Raw genomic sequence first — 17,118 nt, forward strand, 5'->3', positions numbered from 1 at the left:
GGGCTGTCAAAGCAGAGCATTTTTTATTTTTTAGTAAAAAGCTATTTCTTAATTTATTTCATCCAAAGAAATTGTTAGATTTATATAAAAGTTTTCTGGACTTTCCAAAGTGCACCACAGTCCGCGAAATACTTCAGAAGTTTAGTTTAGTTTAGATACAGCGCGAGGAAACAGGCCCCTCGACCCATCGAGTCCGCGCCAACCAGCGATCCCCGCACACTAACACTATCCTACACGCGCCGGGGAAAATTTTCAATTTCACCAAGCCAATTAGTCGACAAACCTGTACGCCTTTGGAGTGTGGGAGGAAACCAGAGCACCCGGAGAAAACCCACGCAGGTCACGGGGAGAGCGTATAAACTCCGTACAGACAGCACCCACAGTCAGGATCGAGCCTGGGTCTTTGGCGCTGTAAGGCAGCAACTTTACCGCTACATCACTGTAGACACATTCAGATAAAAGCTTTCAGGACTTTCCAAAGTGCTCCAATGTCTGAGATATAATTTAGAAGTTGCTGTTGGAAATGGTGCACCCAATATCATCCAATTTGAACACAGCAAGTTCCCACAATTGGTGACTGATAAATATTGGTCAAGACTCTGTGGATGATATAAGAACATTGAAAAAAAATCTGCAGATGCTGTAAATTTAAAACAAAACTTGAAAATTCTGGAAAACACTCAGATTTGAAACGAGACTGGAAATGTCGATTCTCAGAACGGAACAGCATTTTTGATGCAGAGGCACAAGAGACTGCAGATGATAGTATCTTGAGAAAAACATGAAGTGCTGGAGGAACTCAGCAGGTCAGGCAGCATCTGGGAAGGGAATGGACATGTTGATGTTTTGGGTCGGAACTCTTCTTCAGACTAATTCTTTACATCTTTGGTATCAGTGAAGATTGATCTAAAAAGTCCTGATGGGTGAGTTTGTTTAGCGGTGATGCAGGAGTATCGTCTGATATGATTTCCACTCAAGAGTCAAGAGTGTTTTATTGTCAAATGTTATGGAATGGAACAATGATATTTCTAACTTGCAGCAGCACCACAGATATGTAAACACAGTACTCTGTAAAACCCATATTAAGCAGAAAATGTTCAGCATATGTGGAAAAACAAACAGGCAATTAAATAAAAAAAGCATTGCAAAGCCAAAAATAATCCCCCTAAGTCTGCATAGTTTAGAGCCTATTTCGAGGTGTAGTGTTTAATAACCTAATTTTTGCAGGGAACAAACTGCTCCTGAACCTGGTCGTGACAGTTTCCAGGCTCCTGTACCTTCTTCACGATGGCAATAGACAATAGACAATAGACAATAGGTGCGGGAGTAGGCCATTCGGCCCTTCGAGCCAGCACCACCATTCAATGTGATCATGGCTGATCATTCTCGATCAGTATCCCGTTCCTGCCTTCTCCCCATACCCCCTGACTCCGCTATCCTTAAGAGCTCTATCTAGCTCTCTCTTGAATGCATTCAGAGAATCGGCCTCCACTGCCTTCTGAGGCAGAGAATTCCACAGATTCACAACTCTCTGACTGAAAAGTTTTTCCTCGTCTCCGTTCTAAATGGCCTACCCCTTATTCTTAAACTGTGGCCCCTGGTTCTGGACTCCCCCAACATTGGGAACATGTTTCTTGCCTCTAACGTGTCCAACCCCTTAATAATCTTATACGTTTCGATAAGATCCCCTCTCATCCTTCTAAATTCCAGTGTATACAAGCCTAGTCGCTCCAGTCTTTCAACATAGGAATGAAATGCGAGTGTGGTCAGGGTGGCGTGTGTCTCTGATGATGCTGGCTGTCGTTTTGAGGCAGCGCCTCTTGTAGTTGCCTTCGGTGATGAGGAGGTCAGTACCCATGATGGAGTGGGCAGTGTTTCACCACTTTTTGCAATTTTCTTCCTTCCTGGTCGTTCGAGTTAACGAACCAGTCGATATGCTCTCTACTGTCCACCCGGAGAAGCTCAAGAGAGTATTTGTTGACATACCAACTCTCCTCAACCTTCTAAAGGAAGTAGAGGCGATGGCGTCTACAATATTCCCAGAATTTGTACCTTCATGTAAAGCATAGTTCCCTGGACATTTCAGGTAGTGAGTTCTCGAGCCAGATTGTTAACCATCCTTGTATTCAACCTGTCAGCCGTCACCTTCAATGAGTTACTTCTGTGAGTAACACAACTCCCATAAGCTGAATATTTGTCAGCAAGGATTTATTTCTTCCAAGCCAGTAATCCTTGTTGATGTTATTTCTTCTAAAAGCATTGTGTAGAGAGAGGGGGGGGGGGAACTAGTGAAATAACTGCATTGGATTTCAGTGGATTTCTTGGAGGCATTTTTCAAATATCATCGGAGGATATTTGCACGGTAGCGCAGCGGTAGAGTTGCTGCTTTACAGCGAATGCAGCGCCGGAGACTCAGGTTTGATCCTGACTACGGGTGCTGCACTGTAAGGAGTTTGTACGTTCTCCCCGTGACCTGCGTGGGTTTTCTCCGAGATCTTCGGTTTCCTCCCACACTCCAAAGACGTACAGGTATGTAGGTTAATTGGCTGGGTAAATGTAAAAATTGTCCCTAGTGGGTGTAGGATAGTGTTAATGTACGGGGATCGCTGGGCGGCACGGACTTGGTGGGCCGAAAAGGCCTGTTTCCGGCTGTAAATATATGATATGATATGATATGATATGATATGATATGATATGATATGTATGTTGGACTATATCAGGTTTCCTGTCTATCAGCTACGCTGGTCTGTGGACCAGAACATGAAATCAGATGAATGGAGCAGTAGGGTGATAATAACTTTGATGTTTCAAGCAAAAAAGAACAACTGATGATGTCTTTTGTAAATACCAACCTTTTCAAAGTTCATCTTGGTAATTTCCATGAGTTGAAGTGTTTTCTTCGAACGTTTCTTGATCGCTCATGCTTTCCGACAGCCCAACCTCCAGTTAAAAAAAACATATATTCCCTCCTCCACTGCCACACTGTGTCGGCAAGTGTTTCCCTCGAGAAGATGTGAGACAACAACTCTGCGAGGCATCCTCTGAAACTCATTGCTGCCCAAAAGCACAAGGACAAGGACCAGTGTGGGCAAGGTGGGCCGAAGGGCCTGCTTCCCTGCTTCCACACTGTGGGAATCTCTGACTCTATGAAGGACAAAAGCAGTGATATCTAGAAACGACTGTGGACACTTGGGCTGACACTATCTGAACAACATTTTAGCTGAGGACTCAGTAAGTGAGGAGAACTTCAGCAGACTATGGTTAAAGTGTCTAGACCTAAGAGGAATAAGAGGGACCTCAATGCAACACACAACATTTCTTCCTGAGCATGGCAAGGTAGAGGCAGAATTGATGTTCCCTCTCTGCAGTGTGTCTAGATGTGGTTGCCAGTCTCAAACTGGGGGACAACCATTTGCAACTGGACAGAGATGAAATTTCATCATTGGTGAATGGTGGACAATATTGGGAATTGTCCACCCAGGAAGACCAAGGAGACTTAGTGTCTGGGTATATCTAGGGCAGAGGTCAATAGCTCTTTGATTATTAAGAGACGGAAGGATATGTTCTTAATACGGGAATGTTACGCTGAGGCAATAATCTTATCGGATAGTGGTGCAGGTCAGAGGTAGCAACAGGTCCCATCTAGATTTGGAAATAAATCTGCATAGCCATTAGGTCTGTAAACTGTCTAAATCTTAAAACTCCAGGCTTCACTCCGAGAGGACCAATGCCATGTGACTACAGGGATTCAAGACTGCAGTTCACCCCAGGCAGCTTGGCATGGGCAAGGAAAGTTTGCAATGGAGGGAAAGTTTATGAGCACGTGGCCCTTGTACTCAATGGCCCAACTGATGAAGGCAAGCTTACCACACTCCTCCTTTACCACTCTACCAACTTGTGTTGCCACTTTGAGGGAGCTGTGGACCTGGGCCCTAAGATCCAGGTCTCCGGAGAAAAGGAAGAGGTGACATTTCGGGTCGACCCCCTTCTTCAGTATAGAGGTGCATTTGTGGACGAGCTCTCTTTCAGGATGTTTGCACCTTACCTACCCAAACAAGAAAGCAGATCTCGCCTCTCCCATCTTACATCAATGCCATTAAAGGACTTGCCATTCGGTGAAAATAAAACACAACCGTTATTACTACCGATGATGAATTTGGGTTCAACAGATCTTCACGTATAGAGTTTTAAGTTACGTCAAATAAAACGACCGATTTATTAAATGTACTAAGTGTGCAGAATTCATAGAAACATAGAAAATAGGTGCAGGAGGAGGCCATTCGGCCCTTCGAGCCAGCACCGCCATTCATTGTGATCATGGCTGATCATCCACAATCAGTAACCTGTCAGTAATCATTAATGAAATGTCAGACCTTGCTCTCAAAGACAGGGTGTGGAACATTGTGTTCTGCCAAAGATTTTACTAATTGCTTTTTCAAAGCAACGCTGGCTGAAAAGGATGTTGCTTCATCTGCCCCATAATAAAGTACCAGGTCAGGCAGAGGGAGATGAATGTGACAAAAAAGGCAGGCGCTGAAAATCTAATATAAAAACAGTAACGTTTAGTTTCATTTAGTTTAGAGAGACAGCATGGAGACAGGCCCTTTGGCCCACCGGGTCCGCAGCGATCACCCCGCACACTAGCACTATCCTACACACTAGGGACAATTTCCTAGACACATTAACCTACAAACCTTTGTAGTGTGGGAGGAAAACCGGAGCAGCCAGGGAAAACCCAGGTGGTCACGGGGACAACGTACAAAATCCATGCAGACAGCACCCATGGTGAGGATCGAACCTGGGGCTCTGGTGCTGTAAGGCAGCAACTCCACCGTGCCGCCCTGAAAGAGTTCAGACAAATGGCCACTGACCTGAGACCCATTCTTTCTTCTTCTGTTCTACATTTTCCTTGATCTCCACTCCCTTCCTCCACGAGCGATGTCTCGTTCTCACACCCGACTCTTCCTTATCTCTGTATCTCCCCCTCAGTCCGATGAAGGGTCTCGACCTGAAACGTCACCGATTTCCTTTTCCCCCGGAGATGCTGCCTGACCTGAGATCCTGAGATACTCCAGCATTTTGTGTCTATTTTCGGTGTAAATCCAGCATCTGCAGTTTCTTCTTCAATATTTGAAATTCCGAATACCTTCCCTAACTATAAGGTCTGAAAATATGTCGTGCAGCTAATGTTATTTTTACTCTTGTCATCTGACTGAAGCTTGTATGTGTCTCATCGAGCTGGCAGTTCCCAGCTAACTTACACCGATAGAGTTCAGGTCCGATGGTGAAATTGCATATCAGGCTCTCCAATTTCCCTGAAACACATTAATTATCCAAGCCGCCAGTTCACAGCTGGACTCGGGTATCCCAATAAACGCTTCCATAAAAAGGCGGAAGCTATACACGCTCTGCGCCACAATGGACACGGGTTTCCAATAACTCTAACTCAGTAACTTCTCAACGGCAGCCTGAATTGGCATCAGAAAATGCTGGGAGCACTCAGCAAGTCAGGCAGTACATGCAGAGACCGGGAGGGGGAAACTAGAGGTGTGGGAAGGTAGAGAACAAAGCAGAGCCTGCACCGATGTCTCGGGGACAGTGGAGACCACAATGGTCCATTGTCGGCTGGGGACCAAATGAGAATGAAGGAATACAAACAGCGAGACTAGCAAGAGGACCAGGGTGGAGGAGGGATGGCGAGAGGGGGAATGCAAGGGTAACTTGAAGTGAGAGAAATCAATCTTCATGCCGTTGGGTTGGTTGGAAGAGAAATATGAGGTGCTGTTACTGCAGATGCTGGTTTACACGACCAAGACGTACAGGTTTGAAGGTTAATTGGTTTCGGTAAGCTGCCCCCTGGTGTGTACGATTGAACTAGTGCATGGGTGATCTCTGGTCGGCACGGACTCCATGCTGTTTCTAAACTAAACTGAACAATGCCAGCACCGATGACAAAATGGAGGCGTGGGCAAGCACCGAGAGCTTAGAAAGATGAGAGGGGATCTTATCGAAACATATAAGATTATTAAGGGGTTGGACACGTTAGAGGCAGGAAACATGTTCCCAATGTTGGGGGAGTCAAGAACCAGGGGCCACAGTTTAAGAATAAGGGCTAGGCCATTGAGAACGGAGATGAGGAAAAACCTTTTCAGTCAGAGAGTTGTAAATCTGCGGAATTCTCTGCCTCAGAAGGCAGTGGAGGCCAATTCTCTAAATGCATTCAAGAGAGAGCTCGATAGAGCTCTTAAGGATAGCGGAGTCAGGGGGTACGGGGAGAAGGCAGGAACGGGTTACTGATTGAGAATGATCAGCCATGATCACATTGAATGGTGGTGCTGGCTCGAAGGGCCGAATGGCCTCCTCCTGCACCTCTTGTCTATTGTCTATAAAACACATGTGGCAGTGGTTGCGAGTCTGGGTTAAAACGTGGTGGTCGAGCCAGAGAGGGCAGAAGGAATCGCAGAGGGGGTGCAGCAAGTGTCTATCTTGCTGGGTTCTTTGCTTTTTGGCCACACTTGCATACTCCCCCCCCCCCCCCCCCCCTGTAATTAGTGCGGCCAATCTGCCTCCACGTGCATAATTAGCCCTTTTGCTTTTGTGACACTTAATCAAGTTAAAAAAAAACATGTTTTCAGTACATCCTGCAAGAGCTCGCAGCAGAAAACGCCGCACAGATGCTCAAAGTGCATAAAGTTGGCCCGCTCACATGCAGTTTGAAGCACCAAAGATGATTTGTCAGCGTGCAGAGATTTTGAAATATTTCGCAAGGTCCACTGATTTTCAACGTTTTGTTCTCAAACTCATTGTTATTTGTTTTGATGTGAAGGTTAATTCTAGAAGTGCGATTTTTAAATGCGTTGACAGTCAAAAAAATTGACGCGGTGAAAATAATAGTGCATTGATCTCCTGAGAAGCTCCTTAAGAAATGGGGTGTCTTTTCACAGTGCACCTGCATTGATTTCCTAAACGGGTCGACTTGCAATAGAAGCCTGGTAATATGTGGTTTACAAGATTCCTGTGACCGTGCATTTACTTTGTGTTTTGATTTTCCAATCCATTCTATCGATTTGTGTTAGTGTGGGGCGACAGCTTTGTGGCCCGACACGCACACTGTGATGGGGGAGGGAAAGGTGCGGTTTTATATGTTTCATGTAATCTGCTCCTTGTTCCAAAGGGGAGTGGGGGGGGGGGGGGGAAACGTGTTACTTATTTGACAGAAATTGGTTTCAAAATGTGTTCGGGTTAAAGTAAAATATGTTCCGAATTTGTGCATCTGCTTGGAGTTTCTCGTGACTGAGGTAATGCCAAACCATTCAGTGCGGATCTTGCCCTCATCCGTTCATTCATTGCCCCTTGTACACGCTGACTTGCGTTAAAGTTTAGTTTAGTTGAGAGATACAGCACGGAAACAGGCCCTTCGGCCCACCGAGTCCATGCCGAACCGGCGGTCTCCGCGCGTGAACACTACCCTACACACGCTAGAGACAATTTACAATTGTACTAAGCCAATTGACCTACAAACCTGTACGTCTTTGGAGTGTGGGAGGAAACCAGAGAAAACCCACGCAGGTCACGGGGAGAACGTACAAACTCCGTACAGACAAGCACCCCCTGTCAGGATTGAACCCGGGTCTTTGGCGCTGTAAGGCAGCAGCTTTACCCGCTGTGCCACCGTGCTGTGTTTTTGTACTAGCAACACCTTGATTTTCTTTAGATTTTAGATTTTTTTTTAGATTTAGAGATACAGCGCAGAAACAGGCCCTTCGGCCCACCGGGTCCGCGCCGCCCAGCGATCCCCGCAAACTAACACTATCCTACACACACTAGGGACAATTTTTACATTTGCTCAGCCAATTAACCTACATACCTGTACGTCTTTTGGAGTTTGGGAGGAAACTGAAGATCTCGGAGAAAACCCACGCAGGTCACGGGGAGAACGTACAAACTCCGTACAGTACAGCACCCGTAGTCAGGATCGAACCTGAGTCTCTGGCGCTGCATTCGATGTAAGGCAGCAACTCTACCGCTGCGCCACCGATCCTTTAAAAAGGCCCTCCCTATTTTCTGAAATCTTTCCTGCTCTGCAGATGTCTTCACCCTTCGAACTGCTTAAGATCTTTATATTCCTCCAATTCTGGCCTCTTCCATAACTCTGGCATTGGTGTCGAGTGGCTTCAAGTTAGACTGGCAGCCCTGAAGTTCCCTCCTGAAGGCTCTCAGACTCATTTGACACCCATCAGTCTGAGTAAACGTTGGCCAAAGTTTCTAATAACCATCAAGAAACAAGGAACTGCAGATGATGGTTTACACAAAGAGACACGTGGTGCTGGAGTAACTCAGTGGGTCAGGGAGATCATGGGTAGGTGACGTTTCGGGTCGGGTCTGAGGAAGGATCCTGACCTGAAACATCACCTAACAATGTTCTCTCGTGATGCTGCCTGGCCCGCGGAGTTATTCCAGCACTTTTCTAACAACGGTCTTGCTGTCAAACTTTATGTCACAGTGTACTTGGGTACCCAAAGTGCTCTCCACAGGGGGAGCGGAATTATATCAATGCAGATTATTATTGTTTTTTTACCAGCTTTGAACAAGGTTAGTGATACGTGTTGAAGGTCACTAGCAGACTAGTGACCAGTTGTATTTTCACTGTTGACTCAGCTCACTGCAGCCCACGTTATAAACCAGGGAATGTTGCTAATGTCAAAAAACACTCAGTGGTGGAGTAACCCACTGGCTCAGGCCGCATCTCTGGAGGACTCTGGGGAGAAAGCAGGAACGGGGTACTGATTTAGGATGATCAGCCATGTTCATATTGAAAAATGGCGGTGCTGGGCCGAATGGCCTACTCCTGCACCTATTTTCTATGTTTCTATGAGCCTATCCCTTCCCTCCGGAGCTACTGCCCGACCCATTATGTCACTCCACCACTTGTGGGGTTTTTTCTTTTGTAAACCAGCACCTTCAATTCCTTCTGCCTCACTCTTCCTAACGTCTATTGTTTGGGTTTTTTTTTTTTTTCTTCTTCCTTTTCAAACCTTTCGGCATGCTTTGAGTTTGGTGAGCTTATGATGAGCAAGATACGGAAAAAGGATGAAAGGTTTTGAGGCTCAGATTGGGGTAAGATAACGGTGGTTGGGTCAGGTCAGCTTTGGGTCAAGTAGTCATTTTAGCCCCAGGCACGCCTGACAACAAAGAACGCCTGGAGTTTATTTCTTGCACTGTGACAGATGACGAGCTGCTATCTCCTTGTACGGAGAAGAGGAAAGGTAAATAAGATTTGCATCTGCTAATCTCTTCAAGTCAGAGTCCAGCTGCAAGGTCCACTCTGAGACACAGCCTGTGTTCTCTCCCTGTGCAGCGTCTTATGAAAGAGAATATTAACATGACCCTGGGCTCGAGAAGGCAGCTCACGGTTGCTAATGGCGACAAATTCTGAGTTCAAAACCTACTTCCGTTTACACAAAGTACCCCCAAGTGACAATGAAGGTAGACCCAATATGCTGGAGCAACTCAGCTGGTCAGGCAGCATCTCTGGAGAAAAGAAATAGGTGACGTTTCGGGTCGGAACCCTTCTTCAGGCTGAAAGATGGAGAAGGCCGGCACGAAACAGGACCGGCAGCAGGGCTGACGACGAACTCTTTGGTGGAACGAAGTCTGTTCATGGCACTGTGCGTCAATGAGAGCCTGAAACTATTGGAATCCGAGTCCTCAGTTGAATAAGCTATTGACGCTCATGGATTTCTGAAGGTTAAAGCTGAATCTGACTCAGTTGGTCAGGTTGCAGAGGGAGGCAGGAACATATTGAACCATCGATCAGCAATGATTGAGGAGAGGAGAAGTATAAGAAAATAACTGCAGATGCTGGTACAAATCGAAGGAATTTATTCACAAAATGCTGGAGTGACTCAGCAGGTCAGGCAGCATCTCAGGAGAGAAGGAATGGGTGACGTTTTGGGTCGAGACCCTTCTTCAGAAGGACCCTTCTTCAATCTGAAGAAAGGGTCTTGACCCGAAACGTCACCCATTCCTTCTCTCCTGAGATGCTGCCTGACCTGCTGAGTTACTCCAGCATTTTGTGAATAAATACCTTCGAGGAGAGAAGAGTCAGGAGAATCACCAGGCAAAGACAGAGTTGAGATGATTCAAATCACAGTGGATCTGCATTCACAGGTGGCTGCATTGACACCAGCCAACTTCAGAGAAGTGGATTGAGTTGGTACTTTGCACATGCACAGATTGATACCAGTGACATTTTGATTTGACTCCGATTGCTCTGAAATTGGGTATTGTCAGTAAATCAGTGAATAGCTCTTGTCTGAGACTTTCCCTTTTTCCCTTTCAAAAAGAGGAATCAGAGATTTCGATTGCCATCATAGTCAATTGTGCATGTAATTGGGCACTGTTCACAGTAGGTTTAACATCCCTTTACCTTTCACCTTGAAAAGCCATTCTACCTGTTAAGGCACCATGAGGCCAATAATTAATGCATGAGTTTGCGTCTGGCTTCCTCGTTTCCCTGCCTCGATTTTTAGTCCATGAGACGACGCGTTTTTTTTCCCCTCTCTCCCCTCTCTCACCCACAATCTGGCGGACAGATTAACTTGTGATTTTGGAAAGCAAAAAGGAAAACGAGGATGCTGTCAGGTTTGGCTTGTTGGAAAATTAGATGAAATGCCATTGTCACTTGCAAAGGATCGCAGCGTTCAAGCGATAAGGTTACATTTAATGAGAGGGATGAGTCTCCTCGCAGGGGATGGTGATTTCCTTGTGACAGGCTCGTTCATGCTTTATCGCAGAGCCTGATACCGACCGCTGTGGCCTGGCAGCTGCTAATAATGGATGATCAAGAGCAGCGGACCACTTCAGTCGGCGCACTGCTCGAAGAGACAACTTATCGCCCATTTCGACTGCGGGGACTGGGAAATAATTAGCAGCTAGCATGTGTCTTGCGGGCGGCAGTAAATCGGCCACTGCCAAGCACGACCACTGTTCCTTCCAACCCTGCCAGGCCGCCTCAGTCTTTGCCGAGAGAGAGTTGTGATTTACCCAGAGAGTTGTGAGTCTGTTGCATTCTCTGCTGCAGAAGGCAGCGGAGGCCAATTCACTGGATGTTTTCGAGAGAGAGTTAGATTTAGCTCTTAGGGCTAACGGAATCAAGGGATATGGGGAGAAAGCAGGAACAGGGTACCGATTTTGGGTGATCAGCCATGATTGTATTGAATGGCGGTGCTGGCTCGAAGGGCCGCATGGCCTACTCCTACACCTACTTTTTTTCTATGTTTCTAAGGCTTGGGGTTCAGAAGGTTGAGTTGCCCACATGAATGTAATGAGTCCTTTAGTTAAGCCAGGAGACGGTTAAGCCTCTGAGCGGTCCTTGAGTAATAGGGACGGAGAGAAAGGGGAAAGCTGAACACGGATGAGAATTCTTGTGTGTCGACTCATATCGAGACTACTGAGAATCTCTTGCCTCGAAACGAGGTTGGTTTTGCCTGATTTTGGGTATGCAGAATCAGCGTTACGTTTAGCTGTTGATTTGGATTCCTCCAGAAAATAGTGACGTGGTTCAAAAAGACTTTGAGAAAGCAATAGGGTATAGTTTAGAGATACAGCGCAGAAACAGGCCCTTCGGCCCACCAACCAGCGATCCCAACACACTGTCTGTCCTACACACACGAGGGACAATTTACAATTATTCCAAGCCAATTAACCAACAAAGCTGTATGTCTTTGGAGTGTGGGAAGAAACCAGAGATCCCAAAGAAAACACGTTCAGGTCATGGAGAGAACGTACAAACTCAGGACAGACAAGCACCCATAGTCAGGATCGAACCTGGGGCTCTGGCGCTGGAAGGCTGTGCCACAGTGCCACCCATGTTAGGGTGTTTGGCCTTCGGAAAGATGCGCCAATGTAGGACTTGCTCACTCCCAGTGGAGTGAGGCCAATTGGCAGTGGAGGCCAATTCTCTGAATGCATTCAAGAGAGACCTAGATAGAGCTCTTAAGGATAGCGGAGTCAGGGGGTAAAGGCAGGAACGGGGTACTGATTGAGAATAATCAGCCATGATCACATTGAATGGCGGTGCTGGCTCGAAGGGCCGAATGGCCTCCTCCTGCACCTATTGTCTATTGTCTATTGTCTCCCCCAAGGCTCCCACGCAGTTGAGCTTAGCTGTTCTGGAATCACAGCAGGGTGTCGTGCCTTAAAGGCACAGTCCCTTTAGAAGTCAGACCATAGCAACCTGTATTTTGACCACATTGAGGAGAGAGACTGCAGGCGAGGGAAGGAATGCCCCGAAATTTGCTTGGGGCTCAGAAGTCCTGCCTAATGAAATTTATGCCAGCAGGATAGACACTGGGAGATAACAAATAATCCTCAAGTGCCACCACGTTGCCTAAGATGTCTCTAGTGGGTGTGAGGGCAACGAAGCAATGTCAGAAGAAATGTTGTTATCTGACGAGATGTCAAGATGAATTGCACATCCTAAAGTCTGATCTCCCGTACAGACACTCTTACACACGGTTTCTCCCACGCTCCAAAGATGTACAGGTTTGTGGAGTTAATTGGCTGGTGTAAGTGTAAATTGTAAAGTGTCCCTAGTGTGAGTGTGTGTAGGATAATGCTAGTGTGCAGGGATCGCTGGCCAGTGTGGACTCGGTGGGCCGAATGGCCTGTTTCCACGCTGTATCTCTAAATTAAACTAAACTTAACTAAACTCAACACCATGTGCTGATGTGTCTGCTAATCGCTTTGTGAAAGGCTTTCTGATAATCAAGTACATCAGATCCACTGGTTTGTCTTTTCTATTCTTCTACATACAGTACAACCTCAAGAAACCTCTAATTGACTTGTGTAGCATTAATGGAATGAACGGCCTGTTCCAGTTTCTGCATGGTCTCACAGGAGGCCACAGATGCTGCAGTCCAGAGCAAAACACAAAACGCTGGAGGAACTCAATTGGTCATGGGGTGGAAATGGGCAGGTGGCGTTTCAGGTCAGGACTCTCCCAGCAGTCTGAAGAAGGACCCTGCCACAAAATGTCATCTGACCAGACCCTCCCTTGTTGGCCTTCATAACAAGAGGAGTTGAGTATAGGAGCAAAGAGGTCCTTCTGCAGTTGTACAGGGCCCTTGTGAGACCGCACCTGGAGTACTGTGTGCAGTTTTGGTCTCCAAATTTGAGGAAGGATATTCTTGCTATTGAGGGCTTGCAGCGTAGGTTTACTAGGTTGATTCCCGGAATGGCGGGACTATCATATGTTGAAAGACTGGAGCGACTAGGCTTGTATACACTGGAATTTAGGATGAGAGGAGATCTTATCGAAATGTATAAGATTATTAAGGGGTTGGACGCGTTAGAGGCAGGAAACATGTTCCCAATGTTGGGGGAGTCCAGAACAAGGGGCCACAGTTTAAGAATAAGGGGTAGGCCATTTAGAACTGAGATGAGGAAAAACTTTTTCAGTCAGAGAGTTGTGAATCTGTGGAATTCTCTGCCTCAGAAGGCAGTGGAGGCCAATTCTCTGAATGCATTCAAGAGAGAACTAGATAGAGCTCTTAAGGATAGCGGAGTCAGGGGGTATAGGGAGAAGGCAGGAACGGGGTACTGATTGAGAAAGATCAGCCATGATCACATTGAATGGCGGTGCTGGCTCGAAGGGCTGAATGGCCTCCTCCTGCACCTATTGTCTATTGTCTCCCCGGATGCTGCCTGACCCACCGAGTTCCTCCAGCACTTTGGGTTTTGCTCTATTTCTGGTCAGATGACTTCCTTTTTTGATAAATCTCTGCCCTATGTTGTTATTATTTTTTTAAATGTTGTGTAGCTACGTCCTTAATGATAGATTCCATCAATTTCCCCGCTAACCCTTCGTCAGGGTCCCGACCCAAATCGTCACCGATCCATGTTCTCCAGGGGTGCTGACTGACCCGCTGAGTTACTCCAGAACACTGTCTTTTTTTTATTTTTGCAAACTTGCACCTGCAGTTCCTTGGTTCTATATTTTCCCTTCGTGTCAGGCTGATTGGTCTGCAGTGTCCTCTTTTACTTTCCCCTCCTTTTTAAAACATTGTTCCACTTACCAATCTGTGCAAAGTACTCGAGAATATCTAGAATTTTGGAAGATAATAATAATAATAATAATAATAATAATGTATTACATTTATATAGCGCTTTTCATACACTCAAAGACGCTTTACAGGGATTTAAAGAACATAGGGAAGTGAATAAATAGATAAATAAGTAAACGAACAGAGAAAGGAGACAGAAGGTGAGGTGACATTCAGTGGTTGAAGGCAGTGCTGAAGAGGTGAGACTTCAGTGATGTTTTGAATGTGGTGAGTGAGGAGGAGTCTCTGACGGATTGGGGTAGTGAGTTCCATAGGGTGGGAGCAGCGATGGAGAAAGCCCTGTCCCCCCAGGATCTGAGTTTGGTCCGGATGGGGGGGGATAGGAGATTGGCAGCAGCAGAGCGGAGGGTGCAGGTGGGAATGTGCCTGTGGAGGAGGTCAGTCAGGTAGGATGGGGCCAGGTTATGGAGGGCTTTGTAGGTCATGAGGAGGATTTTGTACTGGATTCTCTGGGGGATGGGGAGCCAGTGGAGTTTGTAAAGGACGGGGGTGATATGGTCACGGATCGGGGTGTGGGTGAGTAGACGGGCAGCGGAGTTTTGAATGTATTGAAGTTTACTGATGATTTCTGAGGGTGCGCCATAGAGGAGGCTGTTGCAGTAGTCCAGACGGGAGGTGATGAAGGCGTGGATGAGGGTTTCTGCAGCTGTAGAGGAGAGGGATGGACGGAGACGGGCAATGTTTTTGATAATAACAAGAAATACATTCACTGTATCCTTTGCCACCTTCAAAATCCCGGGTAAAGAAATTGGCGGTGCTCGATCCATTTTAAAAGCTTTTCACTGTACCTCTGAACTGAGATGAGGAAAAACTTTTTCAGTCAGAGAGTTGTGAATCTGTGGAATTCTCTGCCTCAGAAGGCAGTGGAGGCCAATTCTCTGAATGCATTCAAGAGAGAGCTGGATAGAGCTCTTAAGGATAGCAGAGTCAGGGGGTATGGGGAGAAGGCAGGAACGGGGTACTGATTGAGAATGATCAGCCATGATAACATTGAATGGCGGTGCTGGCCTCCTCCTGCACCTATTGTCTATTGTCTATTGTCTATTACCTCGGTACACGTGACAATAAACTAAACTGATGTTCAGGCTCTTGTCTCTTGTGTTTGGTGGGCTTTTATTCCAGACGTGTTTCACTTAAAAGATGACAGTAGACACTGTTCTTCTTTCATGTCCATCATCCATGTTCCAAATGTTACATCACTGTCATCGTCCGTCCTGTCCTGCAAGCTTCCGGTGACAGTCAGTGGGAGCCATCACTTGTACAATAGATGATGGTGGCAGCAGAATTAGCTCTGGAAAACTTCCAGTTTCCAGCCCCGCGACGTGGACTCTTCTTCTGCTATGGGGACACAGTAGACACGGCAGGTGCCGGAATCTTGAGCAAAAAAAACAAAGTGCTGGAGGAACTCAGCGGGTCAGGTCAGGCAGCATTGGTGGAGATCAGGCTGAAGGAGAGTCATCACCCCAAATGTCGCCATCCGTCCAGTTCTCTGCCTGATCCACTGAGTTCCCCCAGCAGTTTGTATTTTCACTTAAAAGATGTGGAACCGTTGTACAGTGAGAGAGGAGACCATCAAGGAGTTTACTGCGATTGTAATTTCGAAAGAAACTTTTCTCCTTTGAATCAAGCTTTAATGTTAGGAATGGAGTAATCTGAGTTGATGTGGAAATGTCGGTGCAGTGGATGCAAGTGGAGTGACCCAGTGCCACCGGGTTAAGTTCATAGTAAGGAGGACAGCGTGGGTGGGCGATGAAACTATGAACATGTTACATAGTCTGCAAGCAGATGTTGCAGTGTGCCTTGTGAATGACATGCATTAAATGGGGCCAATTGATGGCAGCTCGAGGTTTTAATAAAAATAATTCCCATTCACGATGAAGGAAGTTTAATTTTTCTAGTTTAACTTAGAGATCCAGCGCATAAACAGCCCCTTCGGCCAACCGAGTCCGTGCCGACCAGCGATCCCCGTGCACTAATGCTATCCTACACACGCCAGGGACTATTTACATCGATACCAAGCCAATTAACCTACAAACCTGTACGTCTTTGGAGTGTGGGAGGAAACCGATGATCCCGGAGAAAGCCCACGCAGGTCATGGGGAGAACGTACAGACAAGCACCCGTAGTGAGGATTGAACCCGGGTCTCTGGCGCTGTAAGTAAGGCAGCAATTCTACCGCTGTGCCACCCACTAGTATAAGGTGTATCCCACGAGGTTGGAAAAAAATGGTGGAATTTGTATCTTTGGGTGTGAGTGTGTTTTACAAGTCCAGCATGCTACACGTCTGTGGAGCTGTTCAGGGAAAAAAAAATTGGGTTGAAAGTGTTTTAGGTTTGGGTTTATTGTAACGTGTACCGAGGTACAGCGAAAAGCTTTGTTTGACATGCTGTGCAATCAAATAGGATAATATTATACATAAATACAATCAAGGCAAACTCAAGTACTTTATGTAGGGTGAACGAAAGGCACAGAGTGCTGAATATAAATCTCGGCATTGTAGCGCAATAGTCCCAGAGACAAAATGTCATGTCCGTAATGGACATTGAATGGCGGTGCTGGCTCGAAGGGCCGAATGGCCTCCTCCTGCACCTATTGTCTATTGTAATGAGATGGAGGAGAATCGGACAGTATGCAAGCTAACGGAAGGACTGTTCAGAAGGCTGATAACAGAGGGGAGAAGCTGCTCCTGAGTCTGTTTGAGTTATTAGTTTAGAGATACAGCGCGGAAACAGGCCCTTCGGCCCACCGAGTCTGCGCCGACCAGCGATCCCCGCACATTAACACTATCCTACACCCACTAGGGACAATTGTTACATTTACCAAGCAAATTAATCTACAAACCTGTACATCTTTGGAGTGTGGGAGGAAACAGAAGGTCTCGGAGAAAACCCACGCAGGTCACGGGGAGAACGTACAAACTCCGCACAGACAGCGCCCGTAGTCAGGATCGAACCCAGGTCTCCGGCGCTGCATTCGCTGTAAGGCAGCAACT

At 46.6% G+C, this 17,118-nt stretch overlaps 1 protein-coding gene across 8 annotated transcripts in view; it reads left to right on the plus strand.

Annotated features, from left to right (window-relative positions):
* Window positions 1-17,118, plus strand: part of auts2a (activator of transcription and developmental regulator AUTS2 a) — a 1,063,027-nt gene that overhangs the window by 918,472 nt on the left and 127,437 nt on the right. The window lies entirely within an intron of this gene.

This window comes from Rhinoraja longicauda, chromosome 26 (genome assembly GCF_053455715.1).
Source record: "Rhinoraja longicauda isolate Sanriku21f chromosome 26, sRhiLon1.1, whole genome shotgun sequence".
NCBI classification, from domain to species: Eukaryota; Metazoa; Chordata; class Chondrichthyes; order Rajiformes; family Arhynchobatidae; genus Rhinoraja; species Rhinoraja longicauda.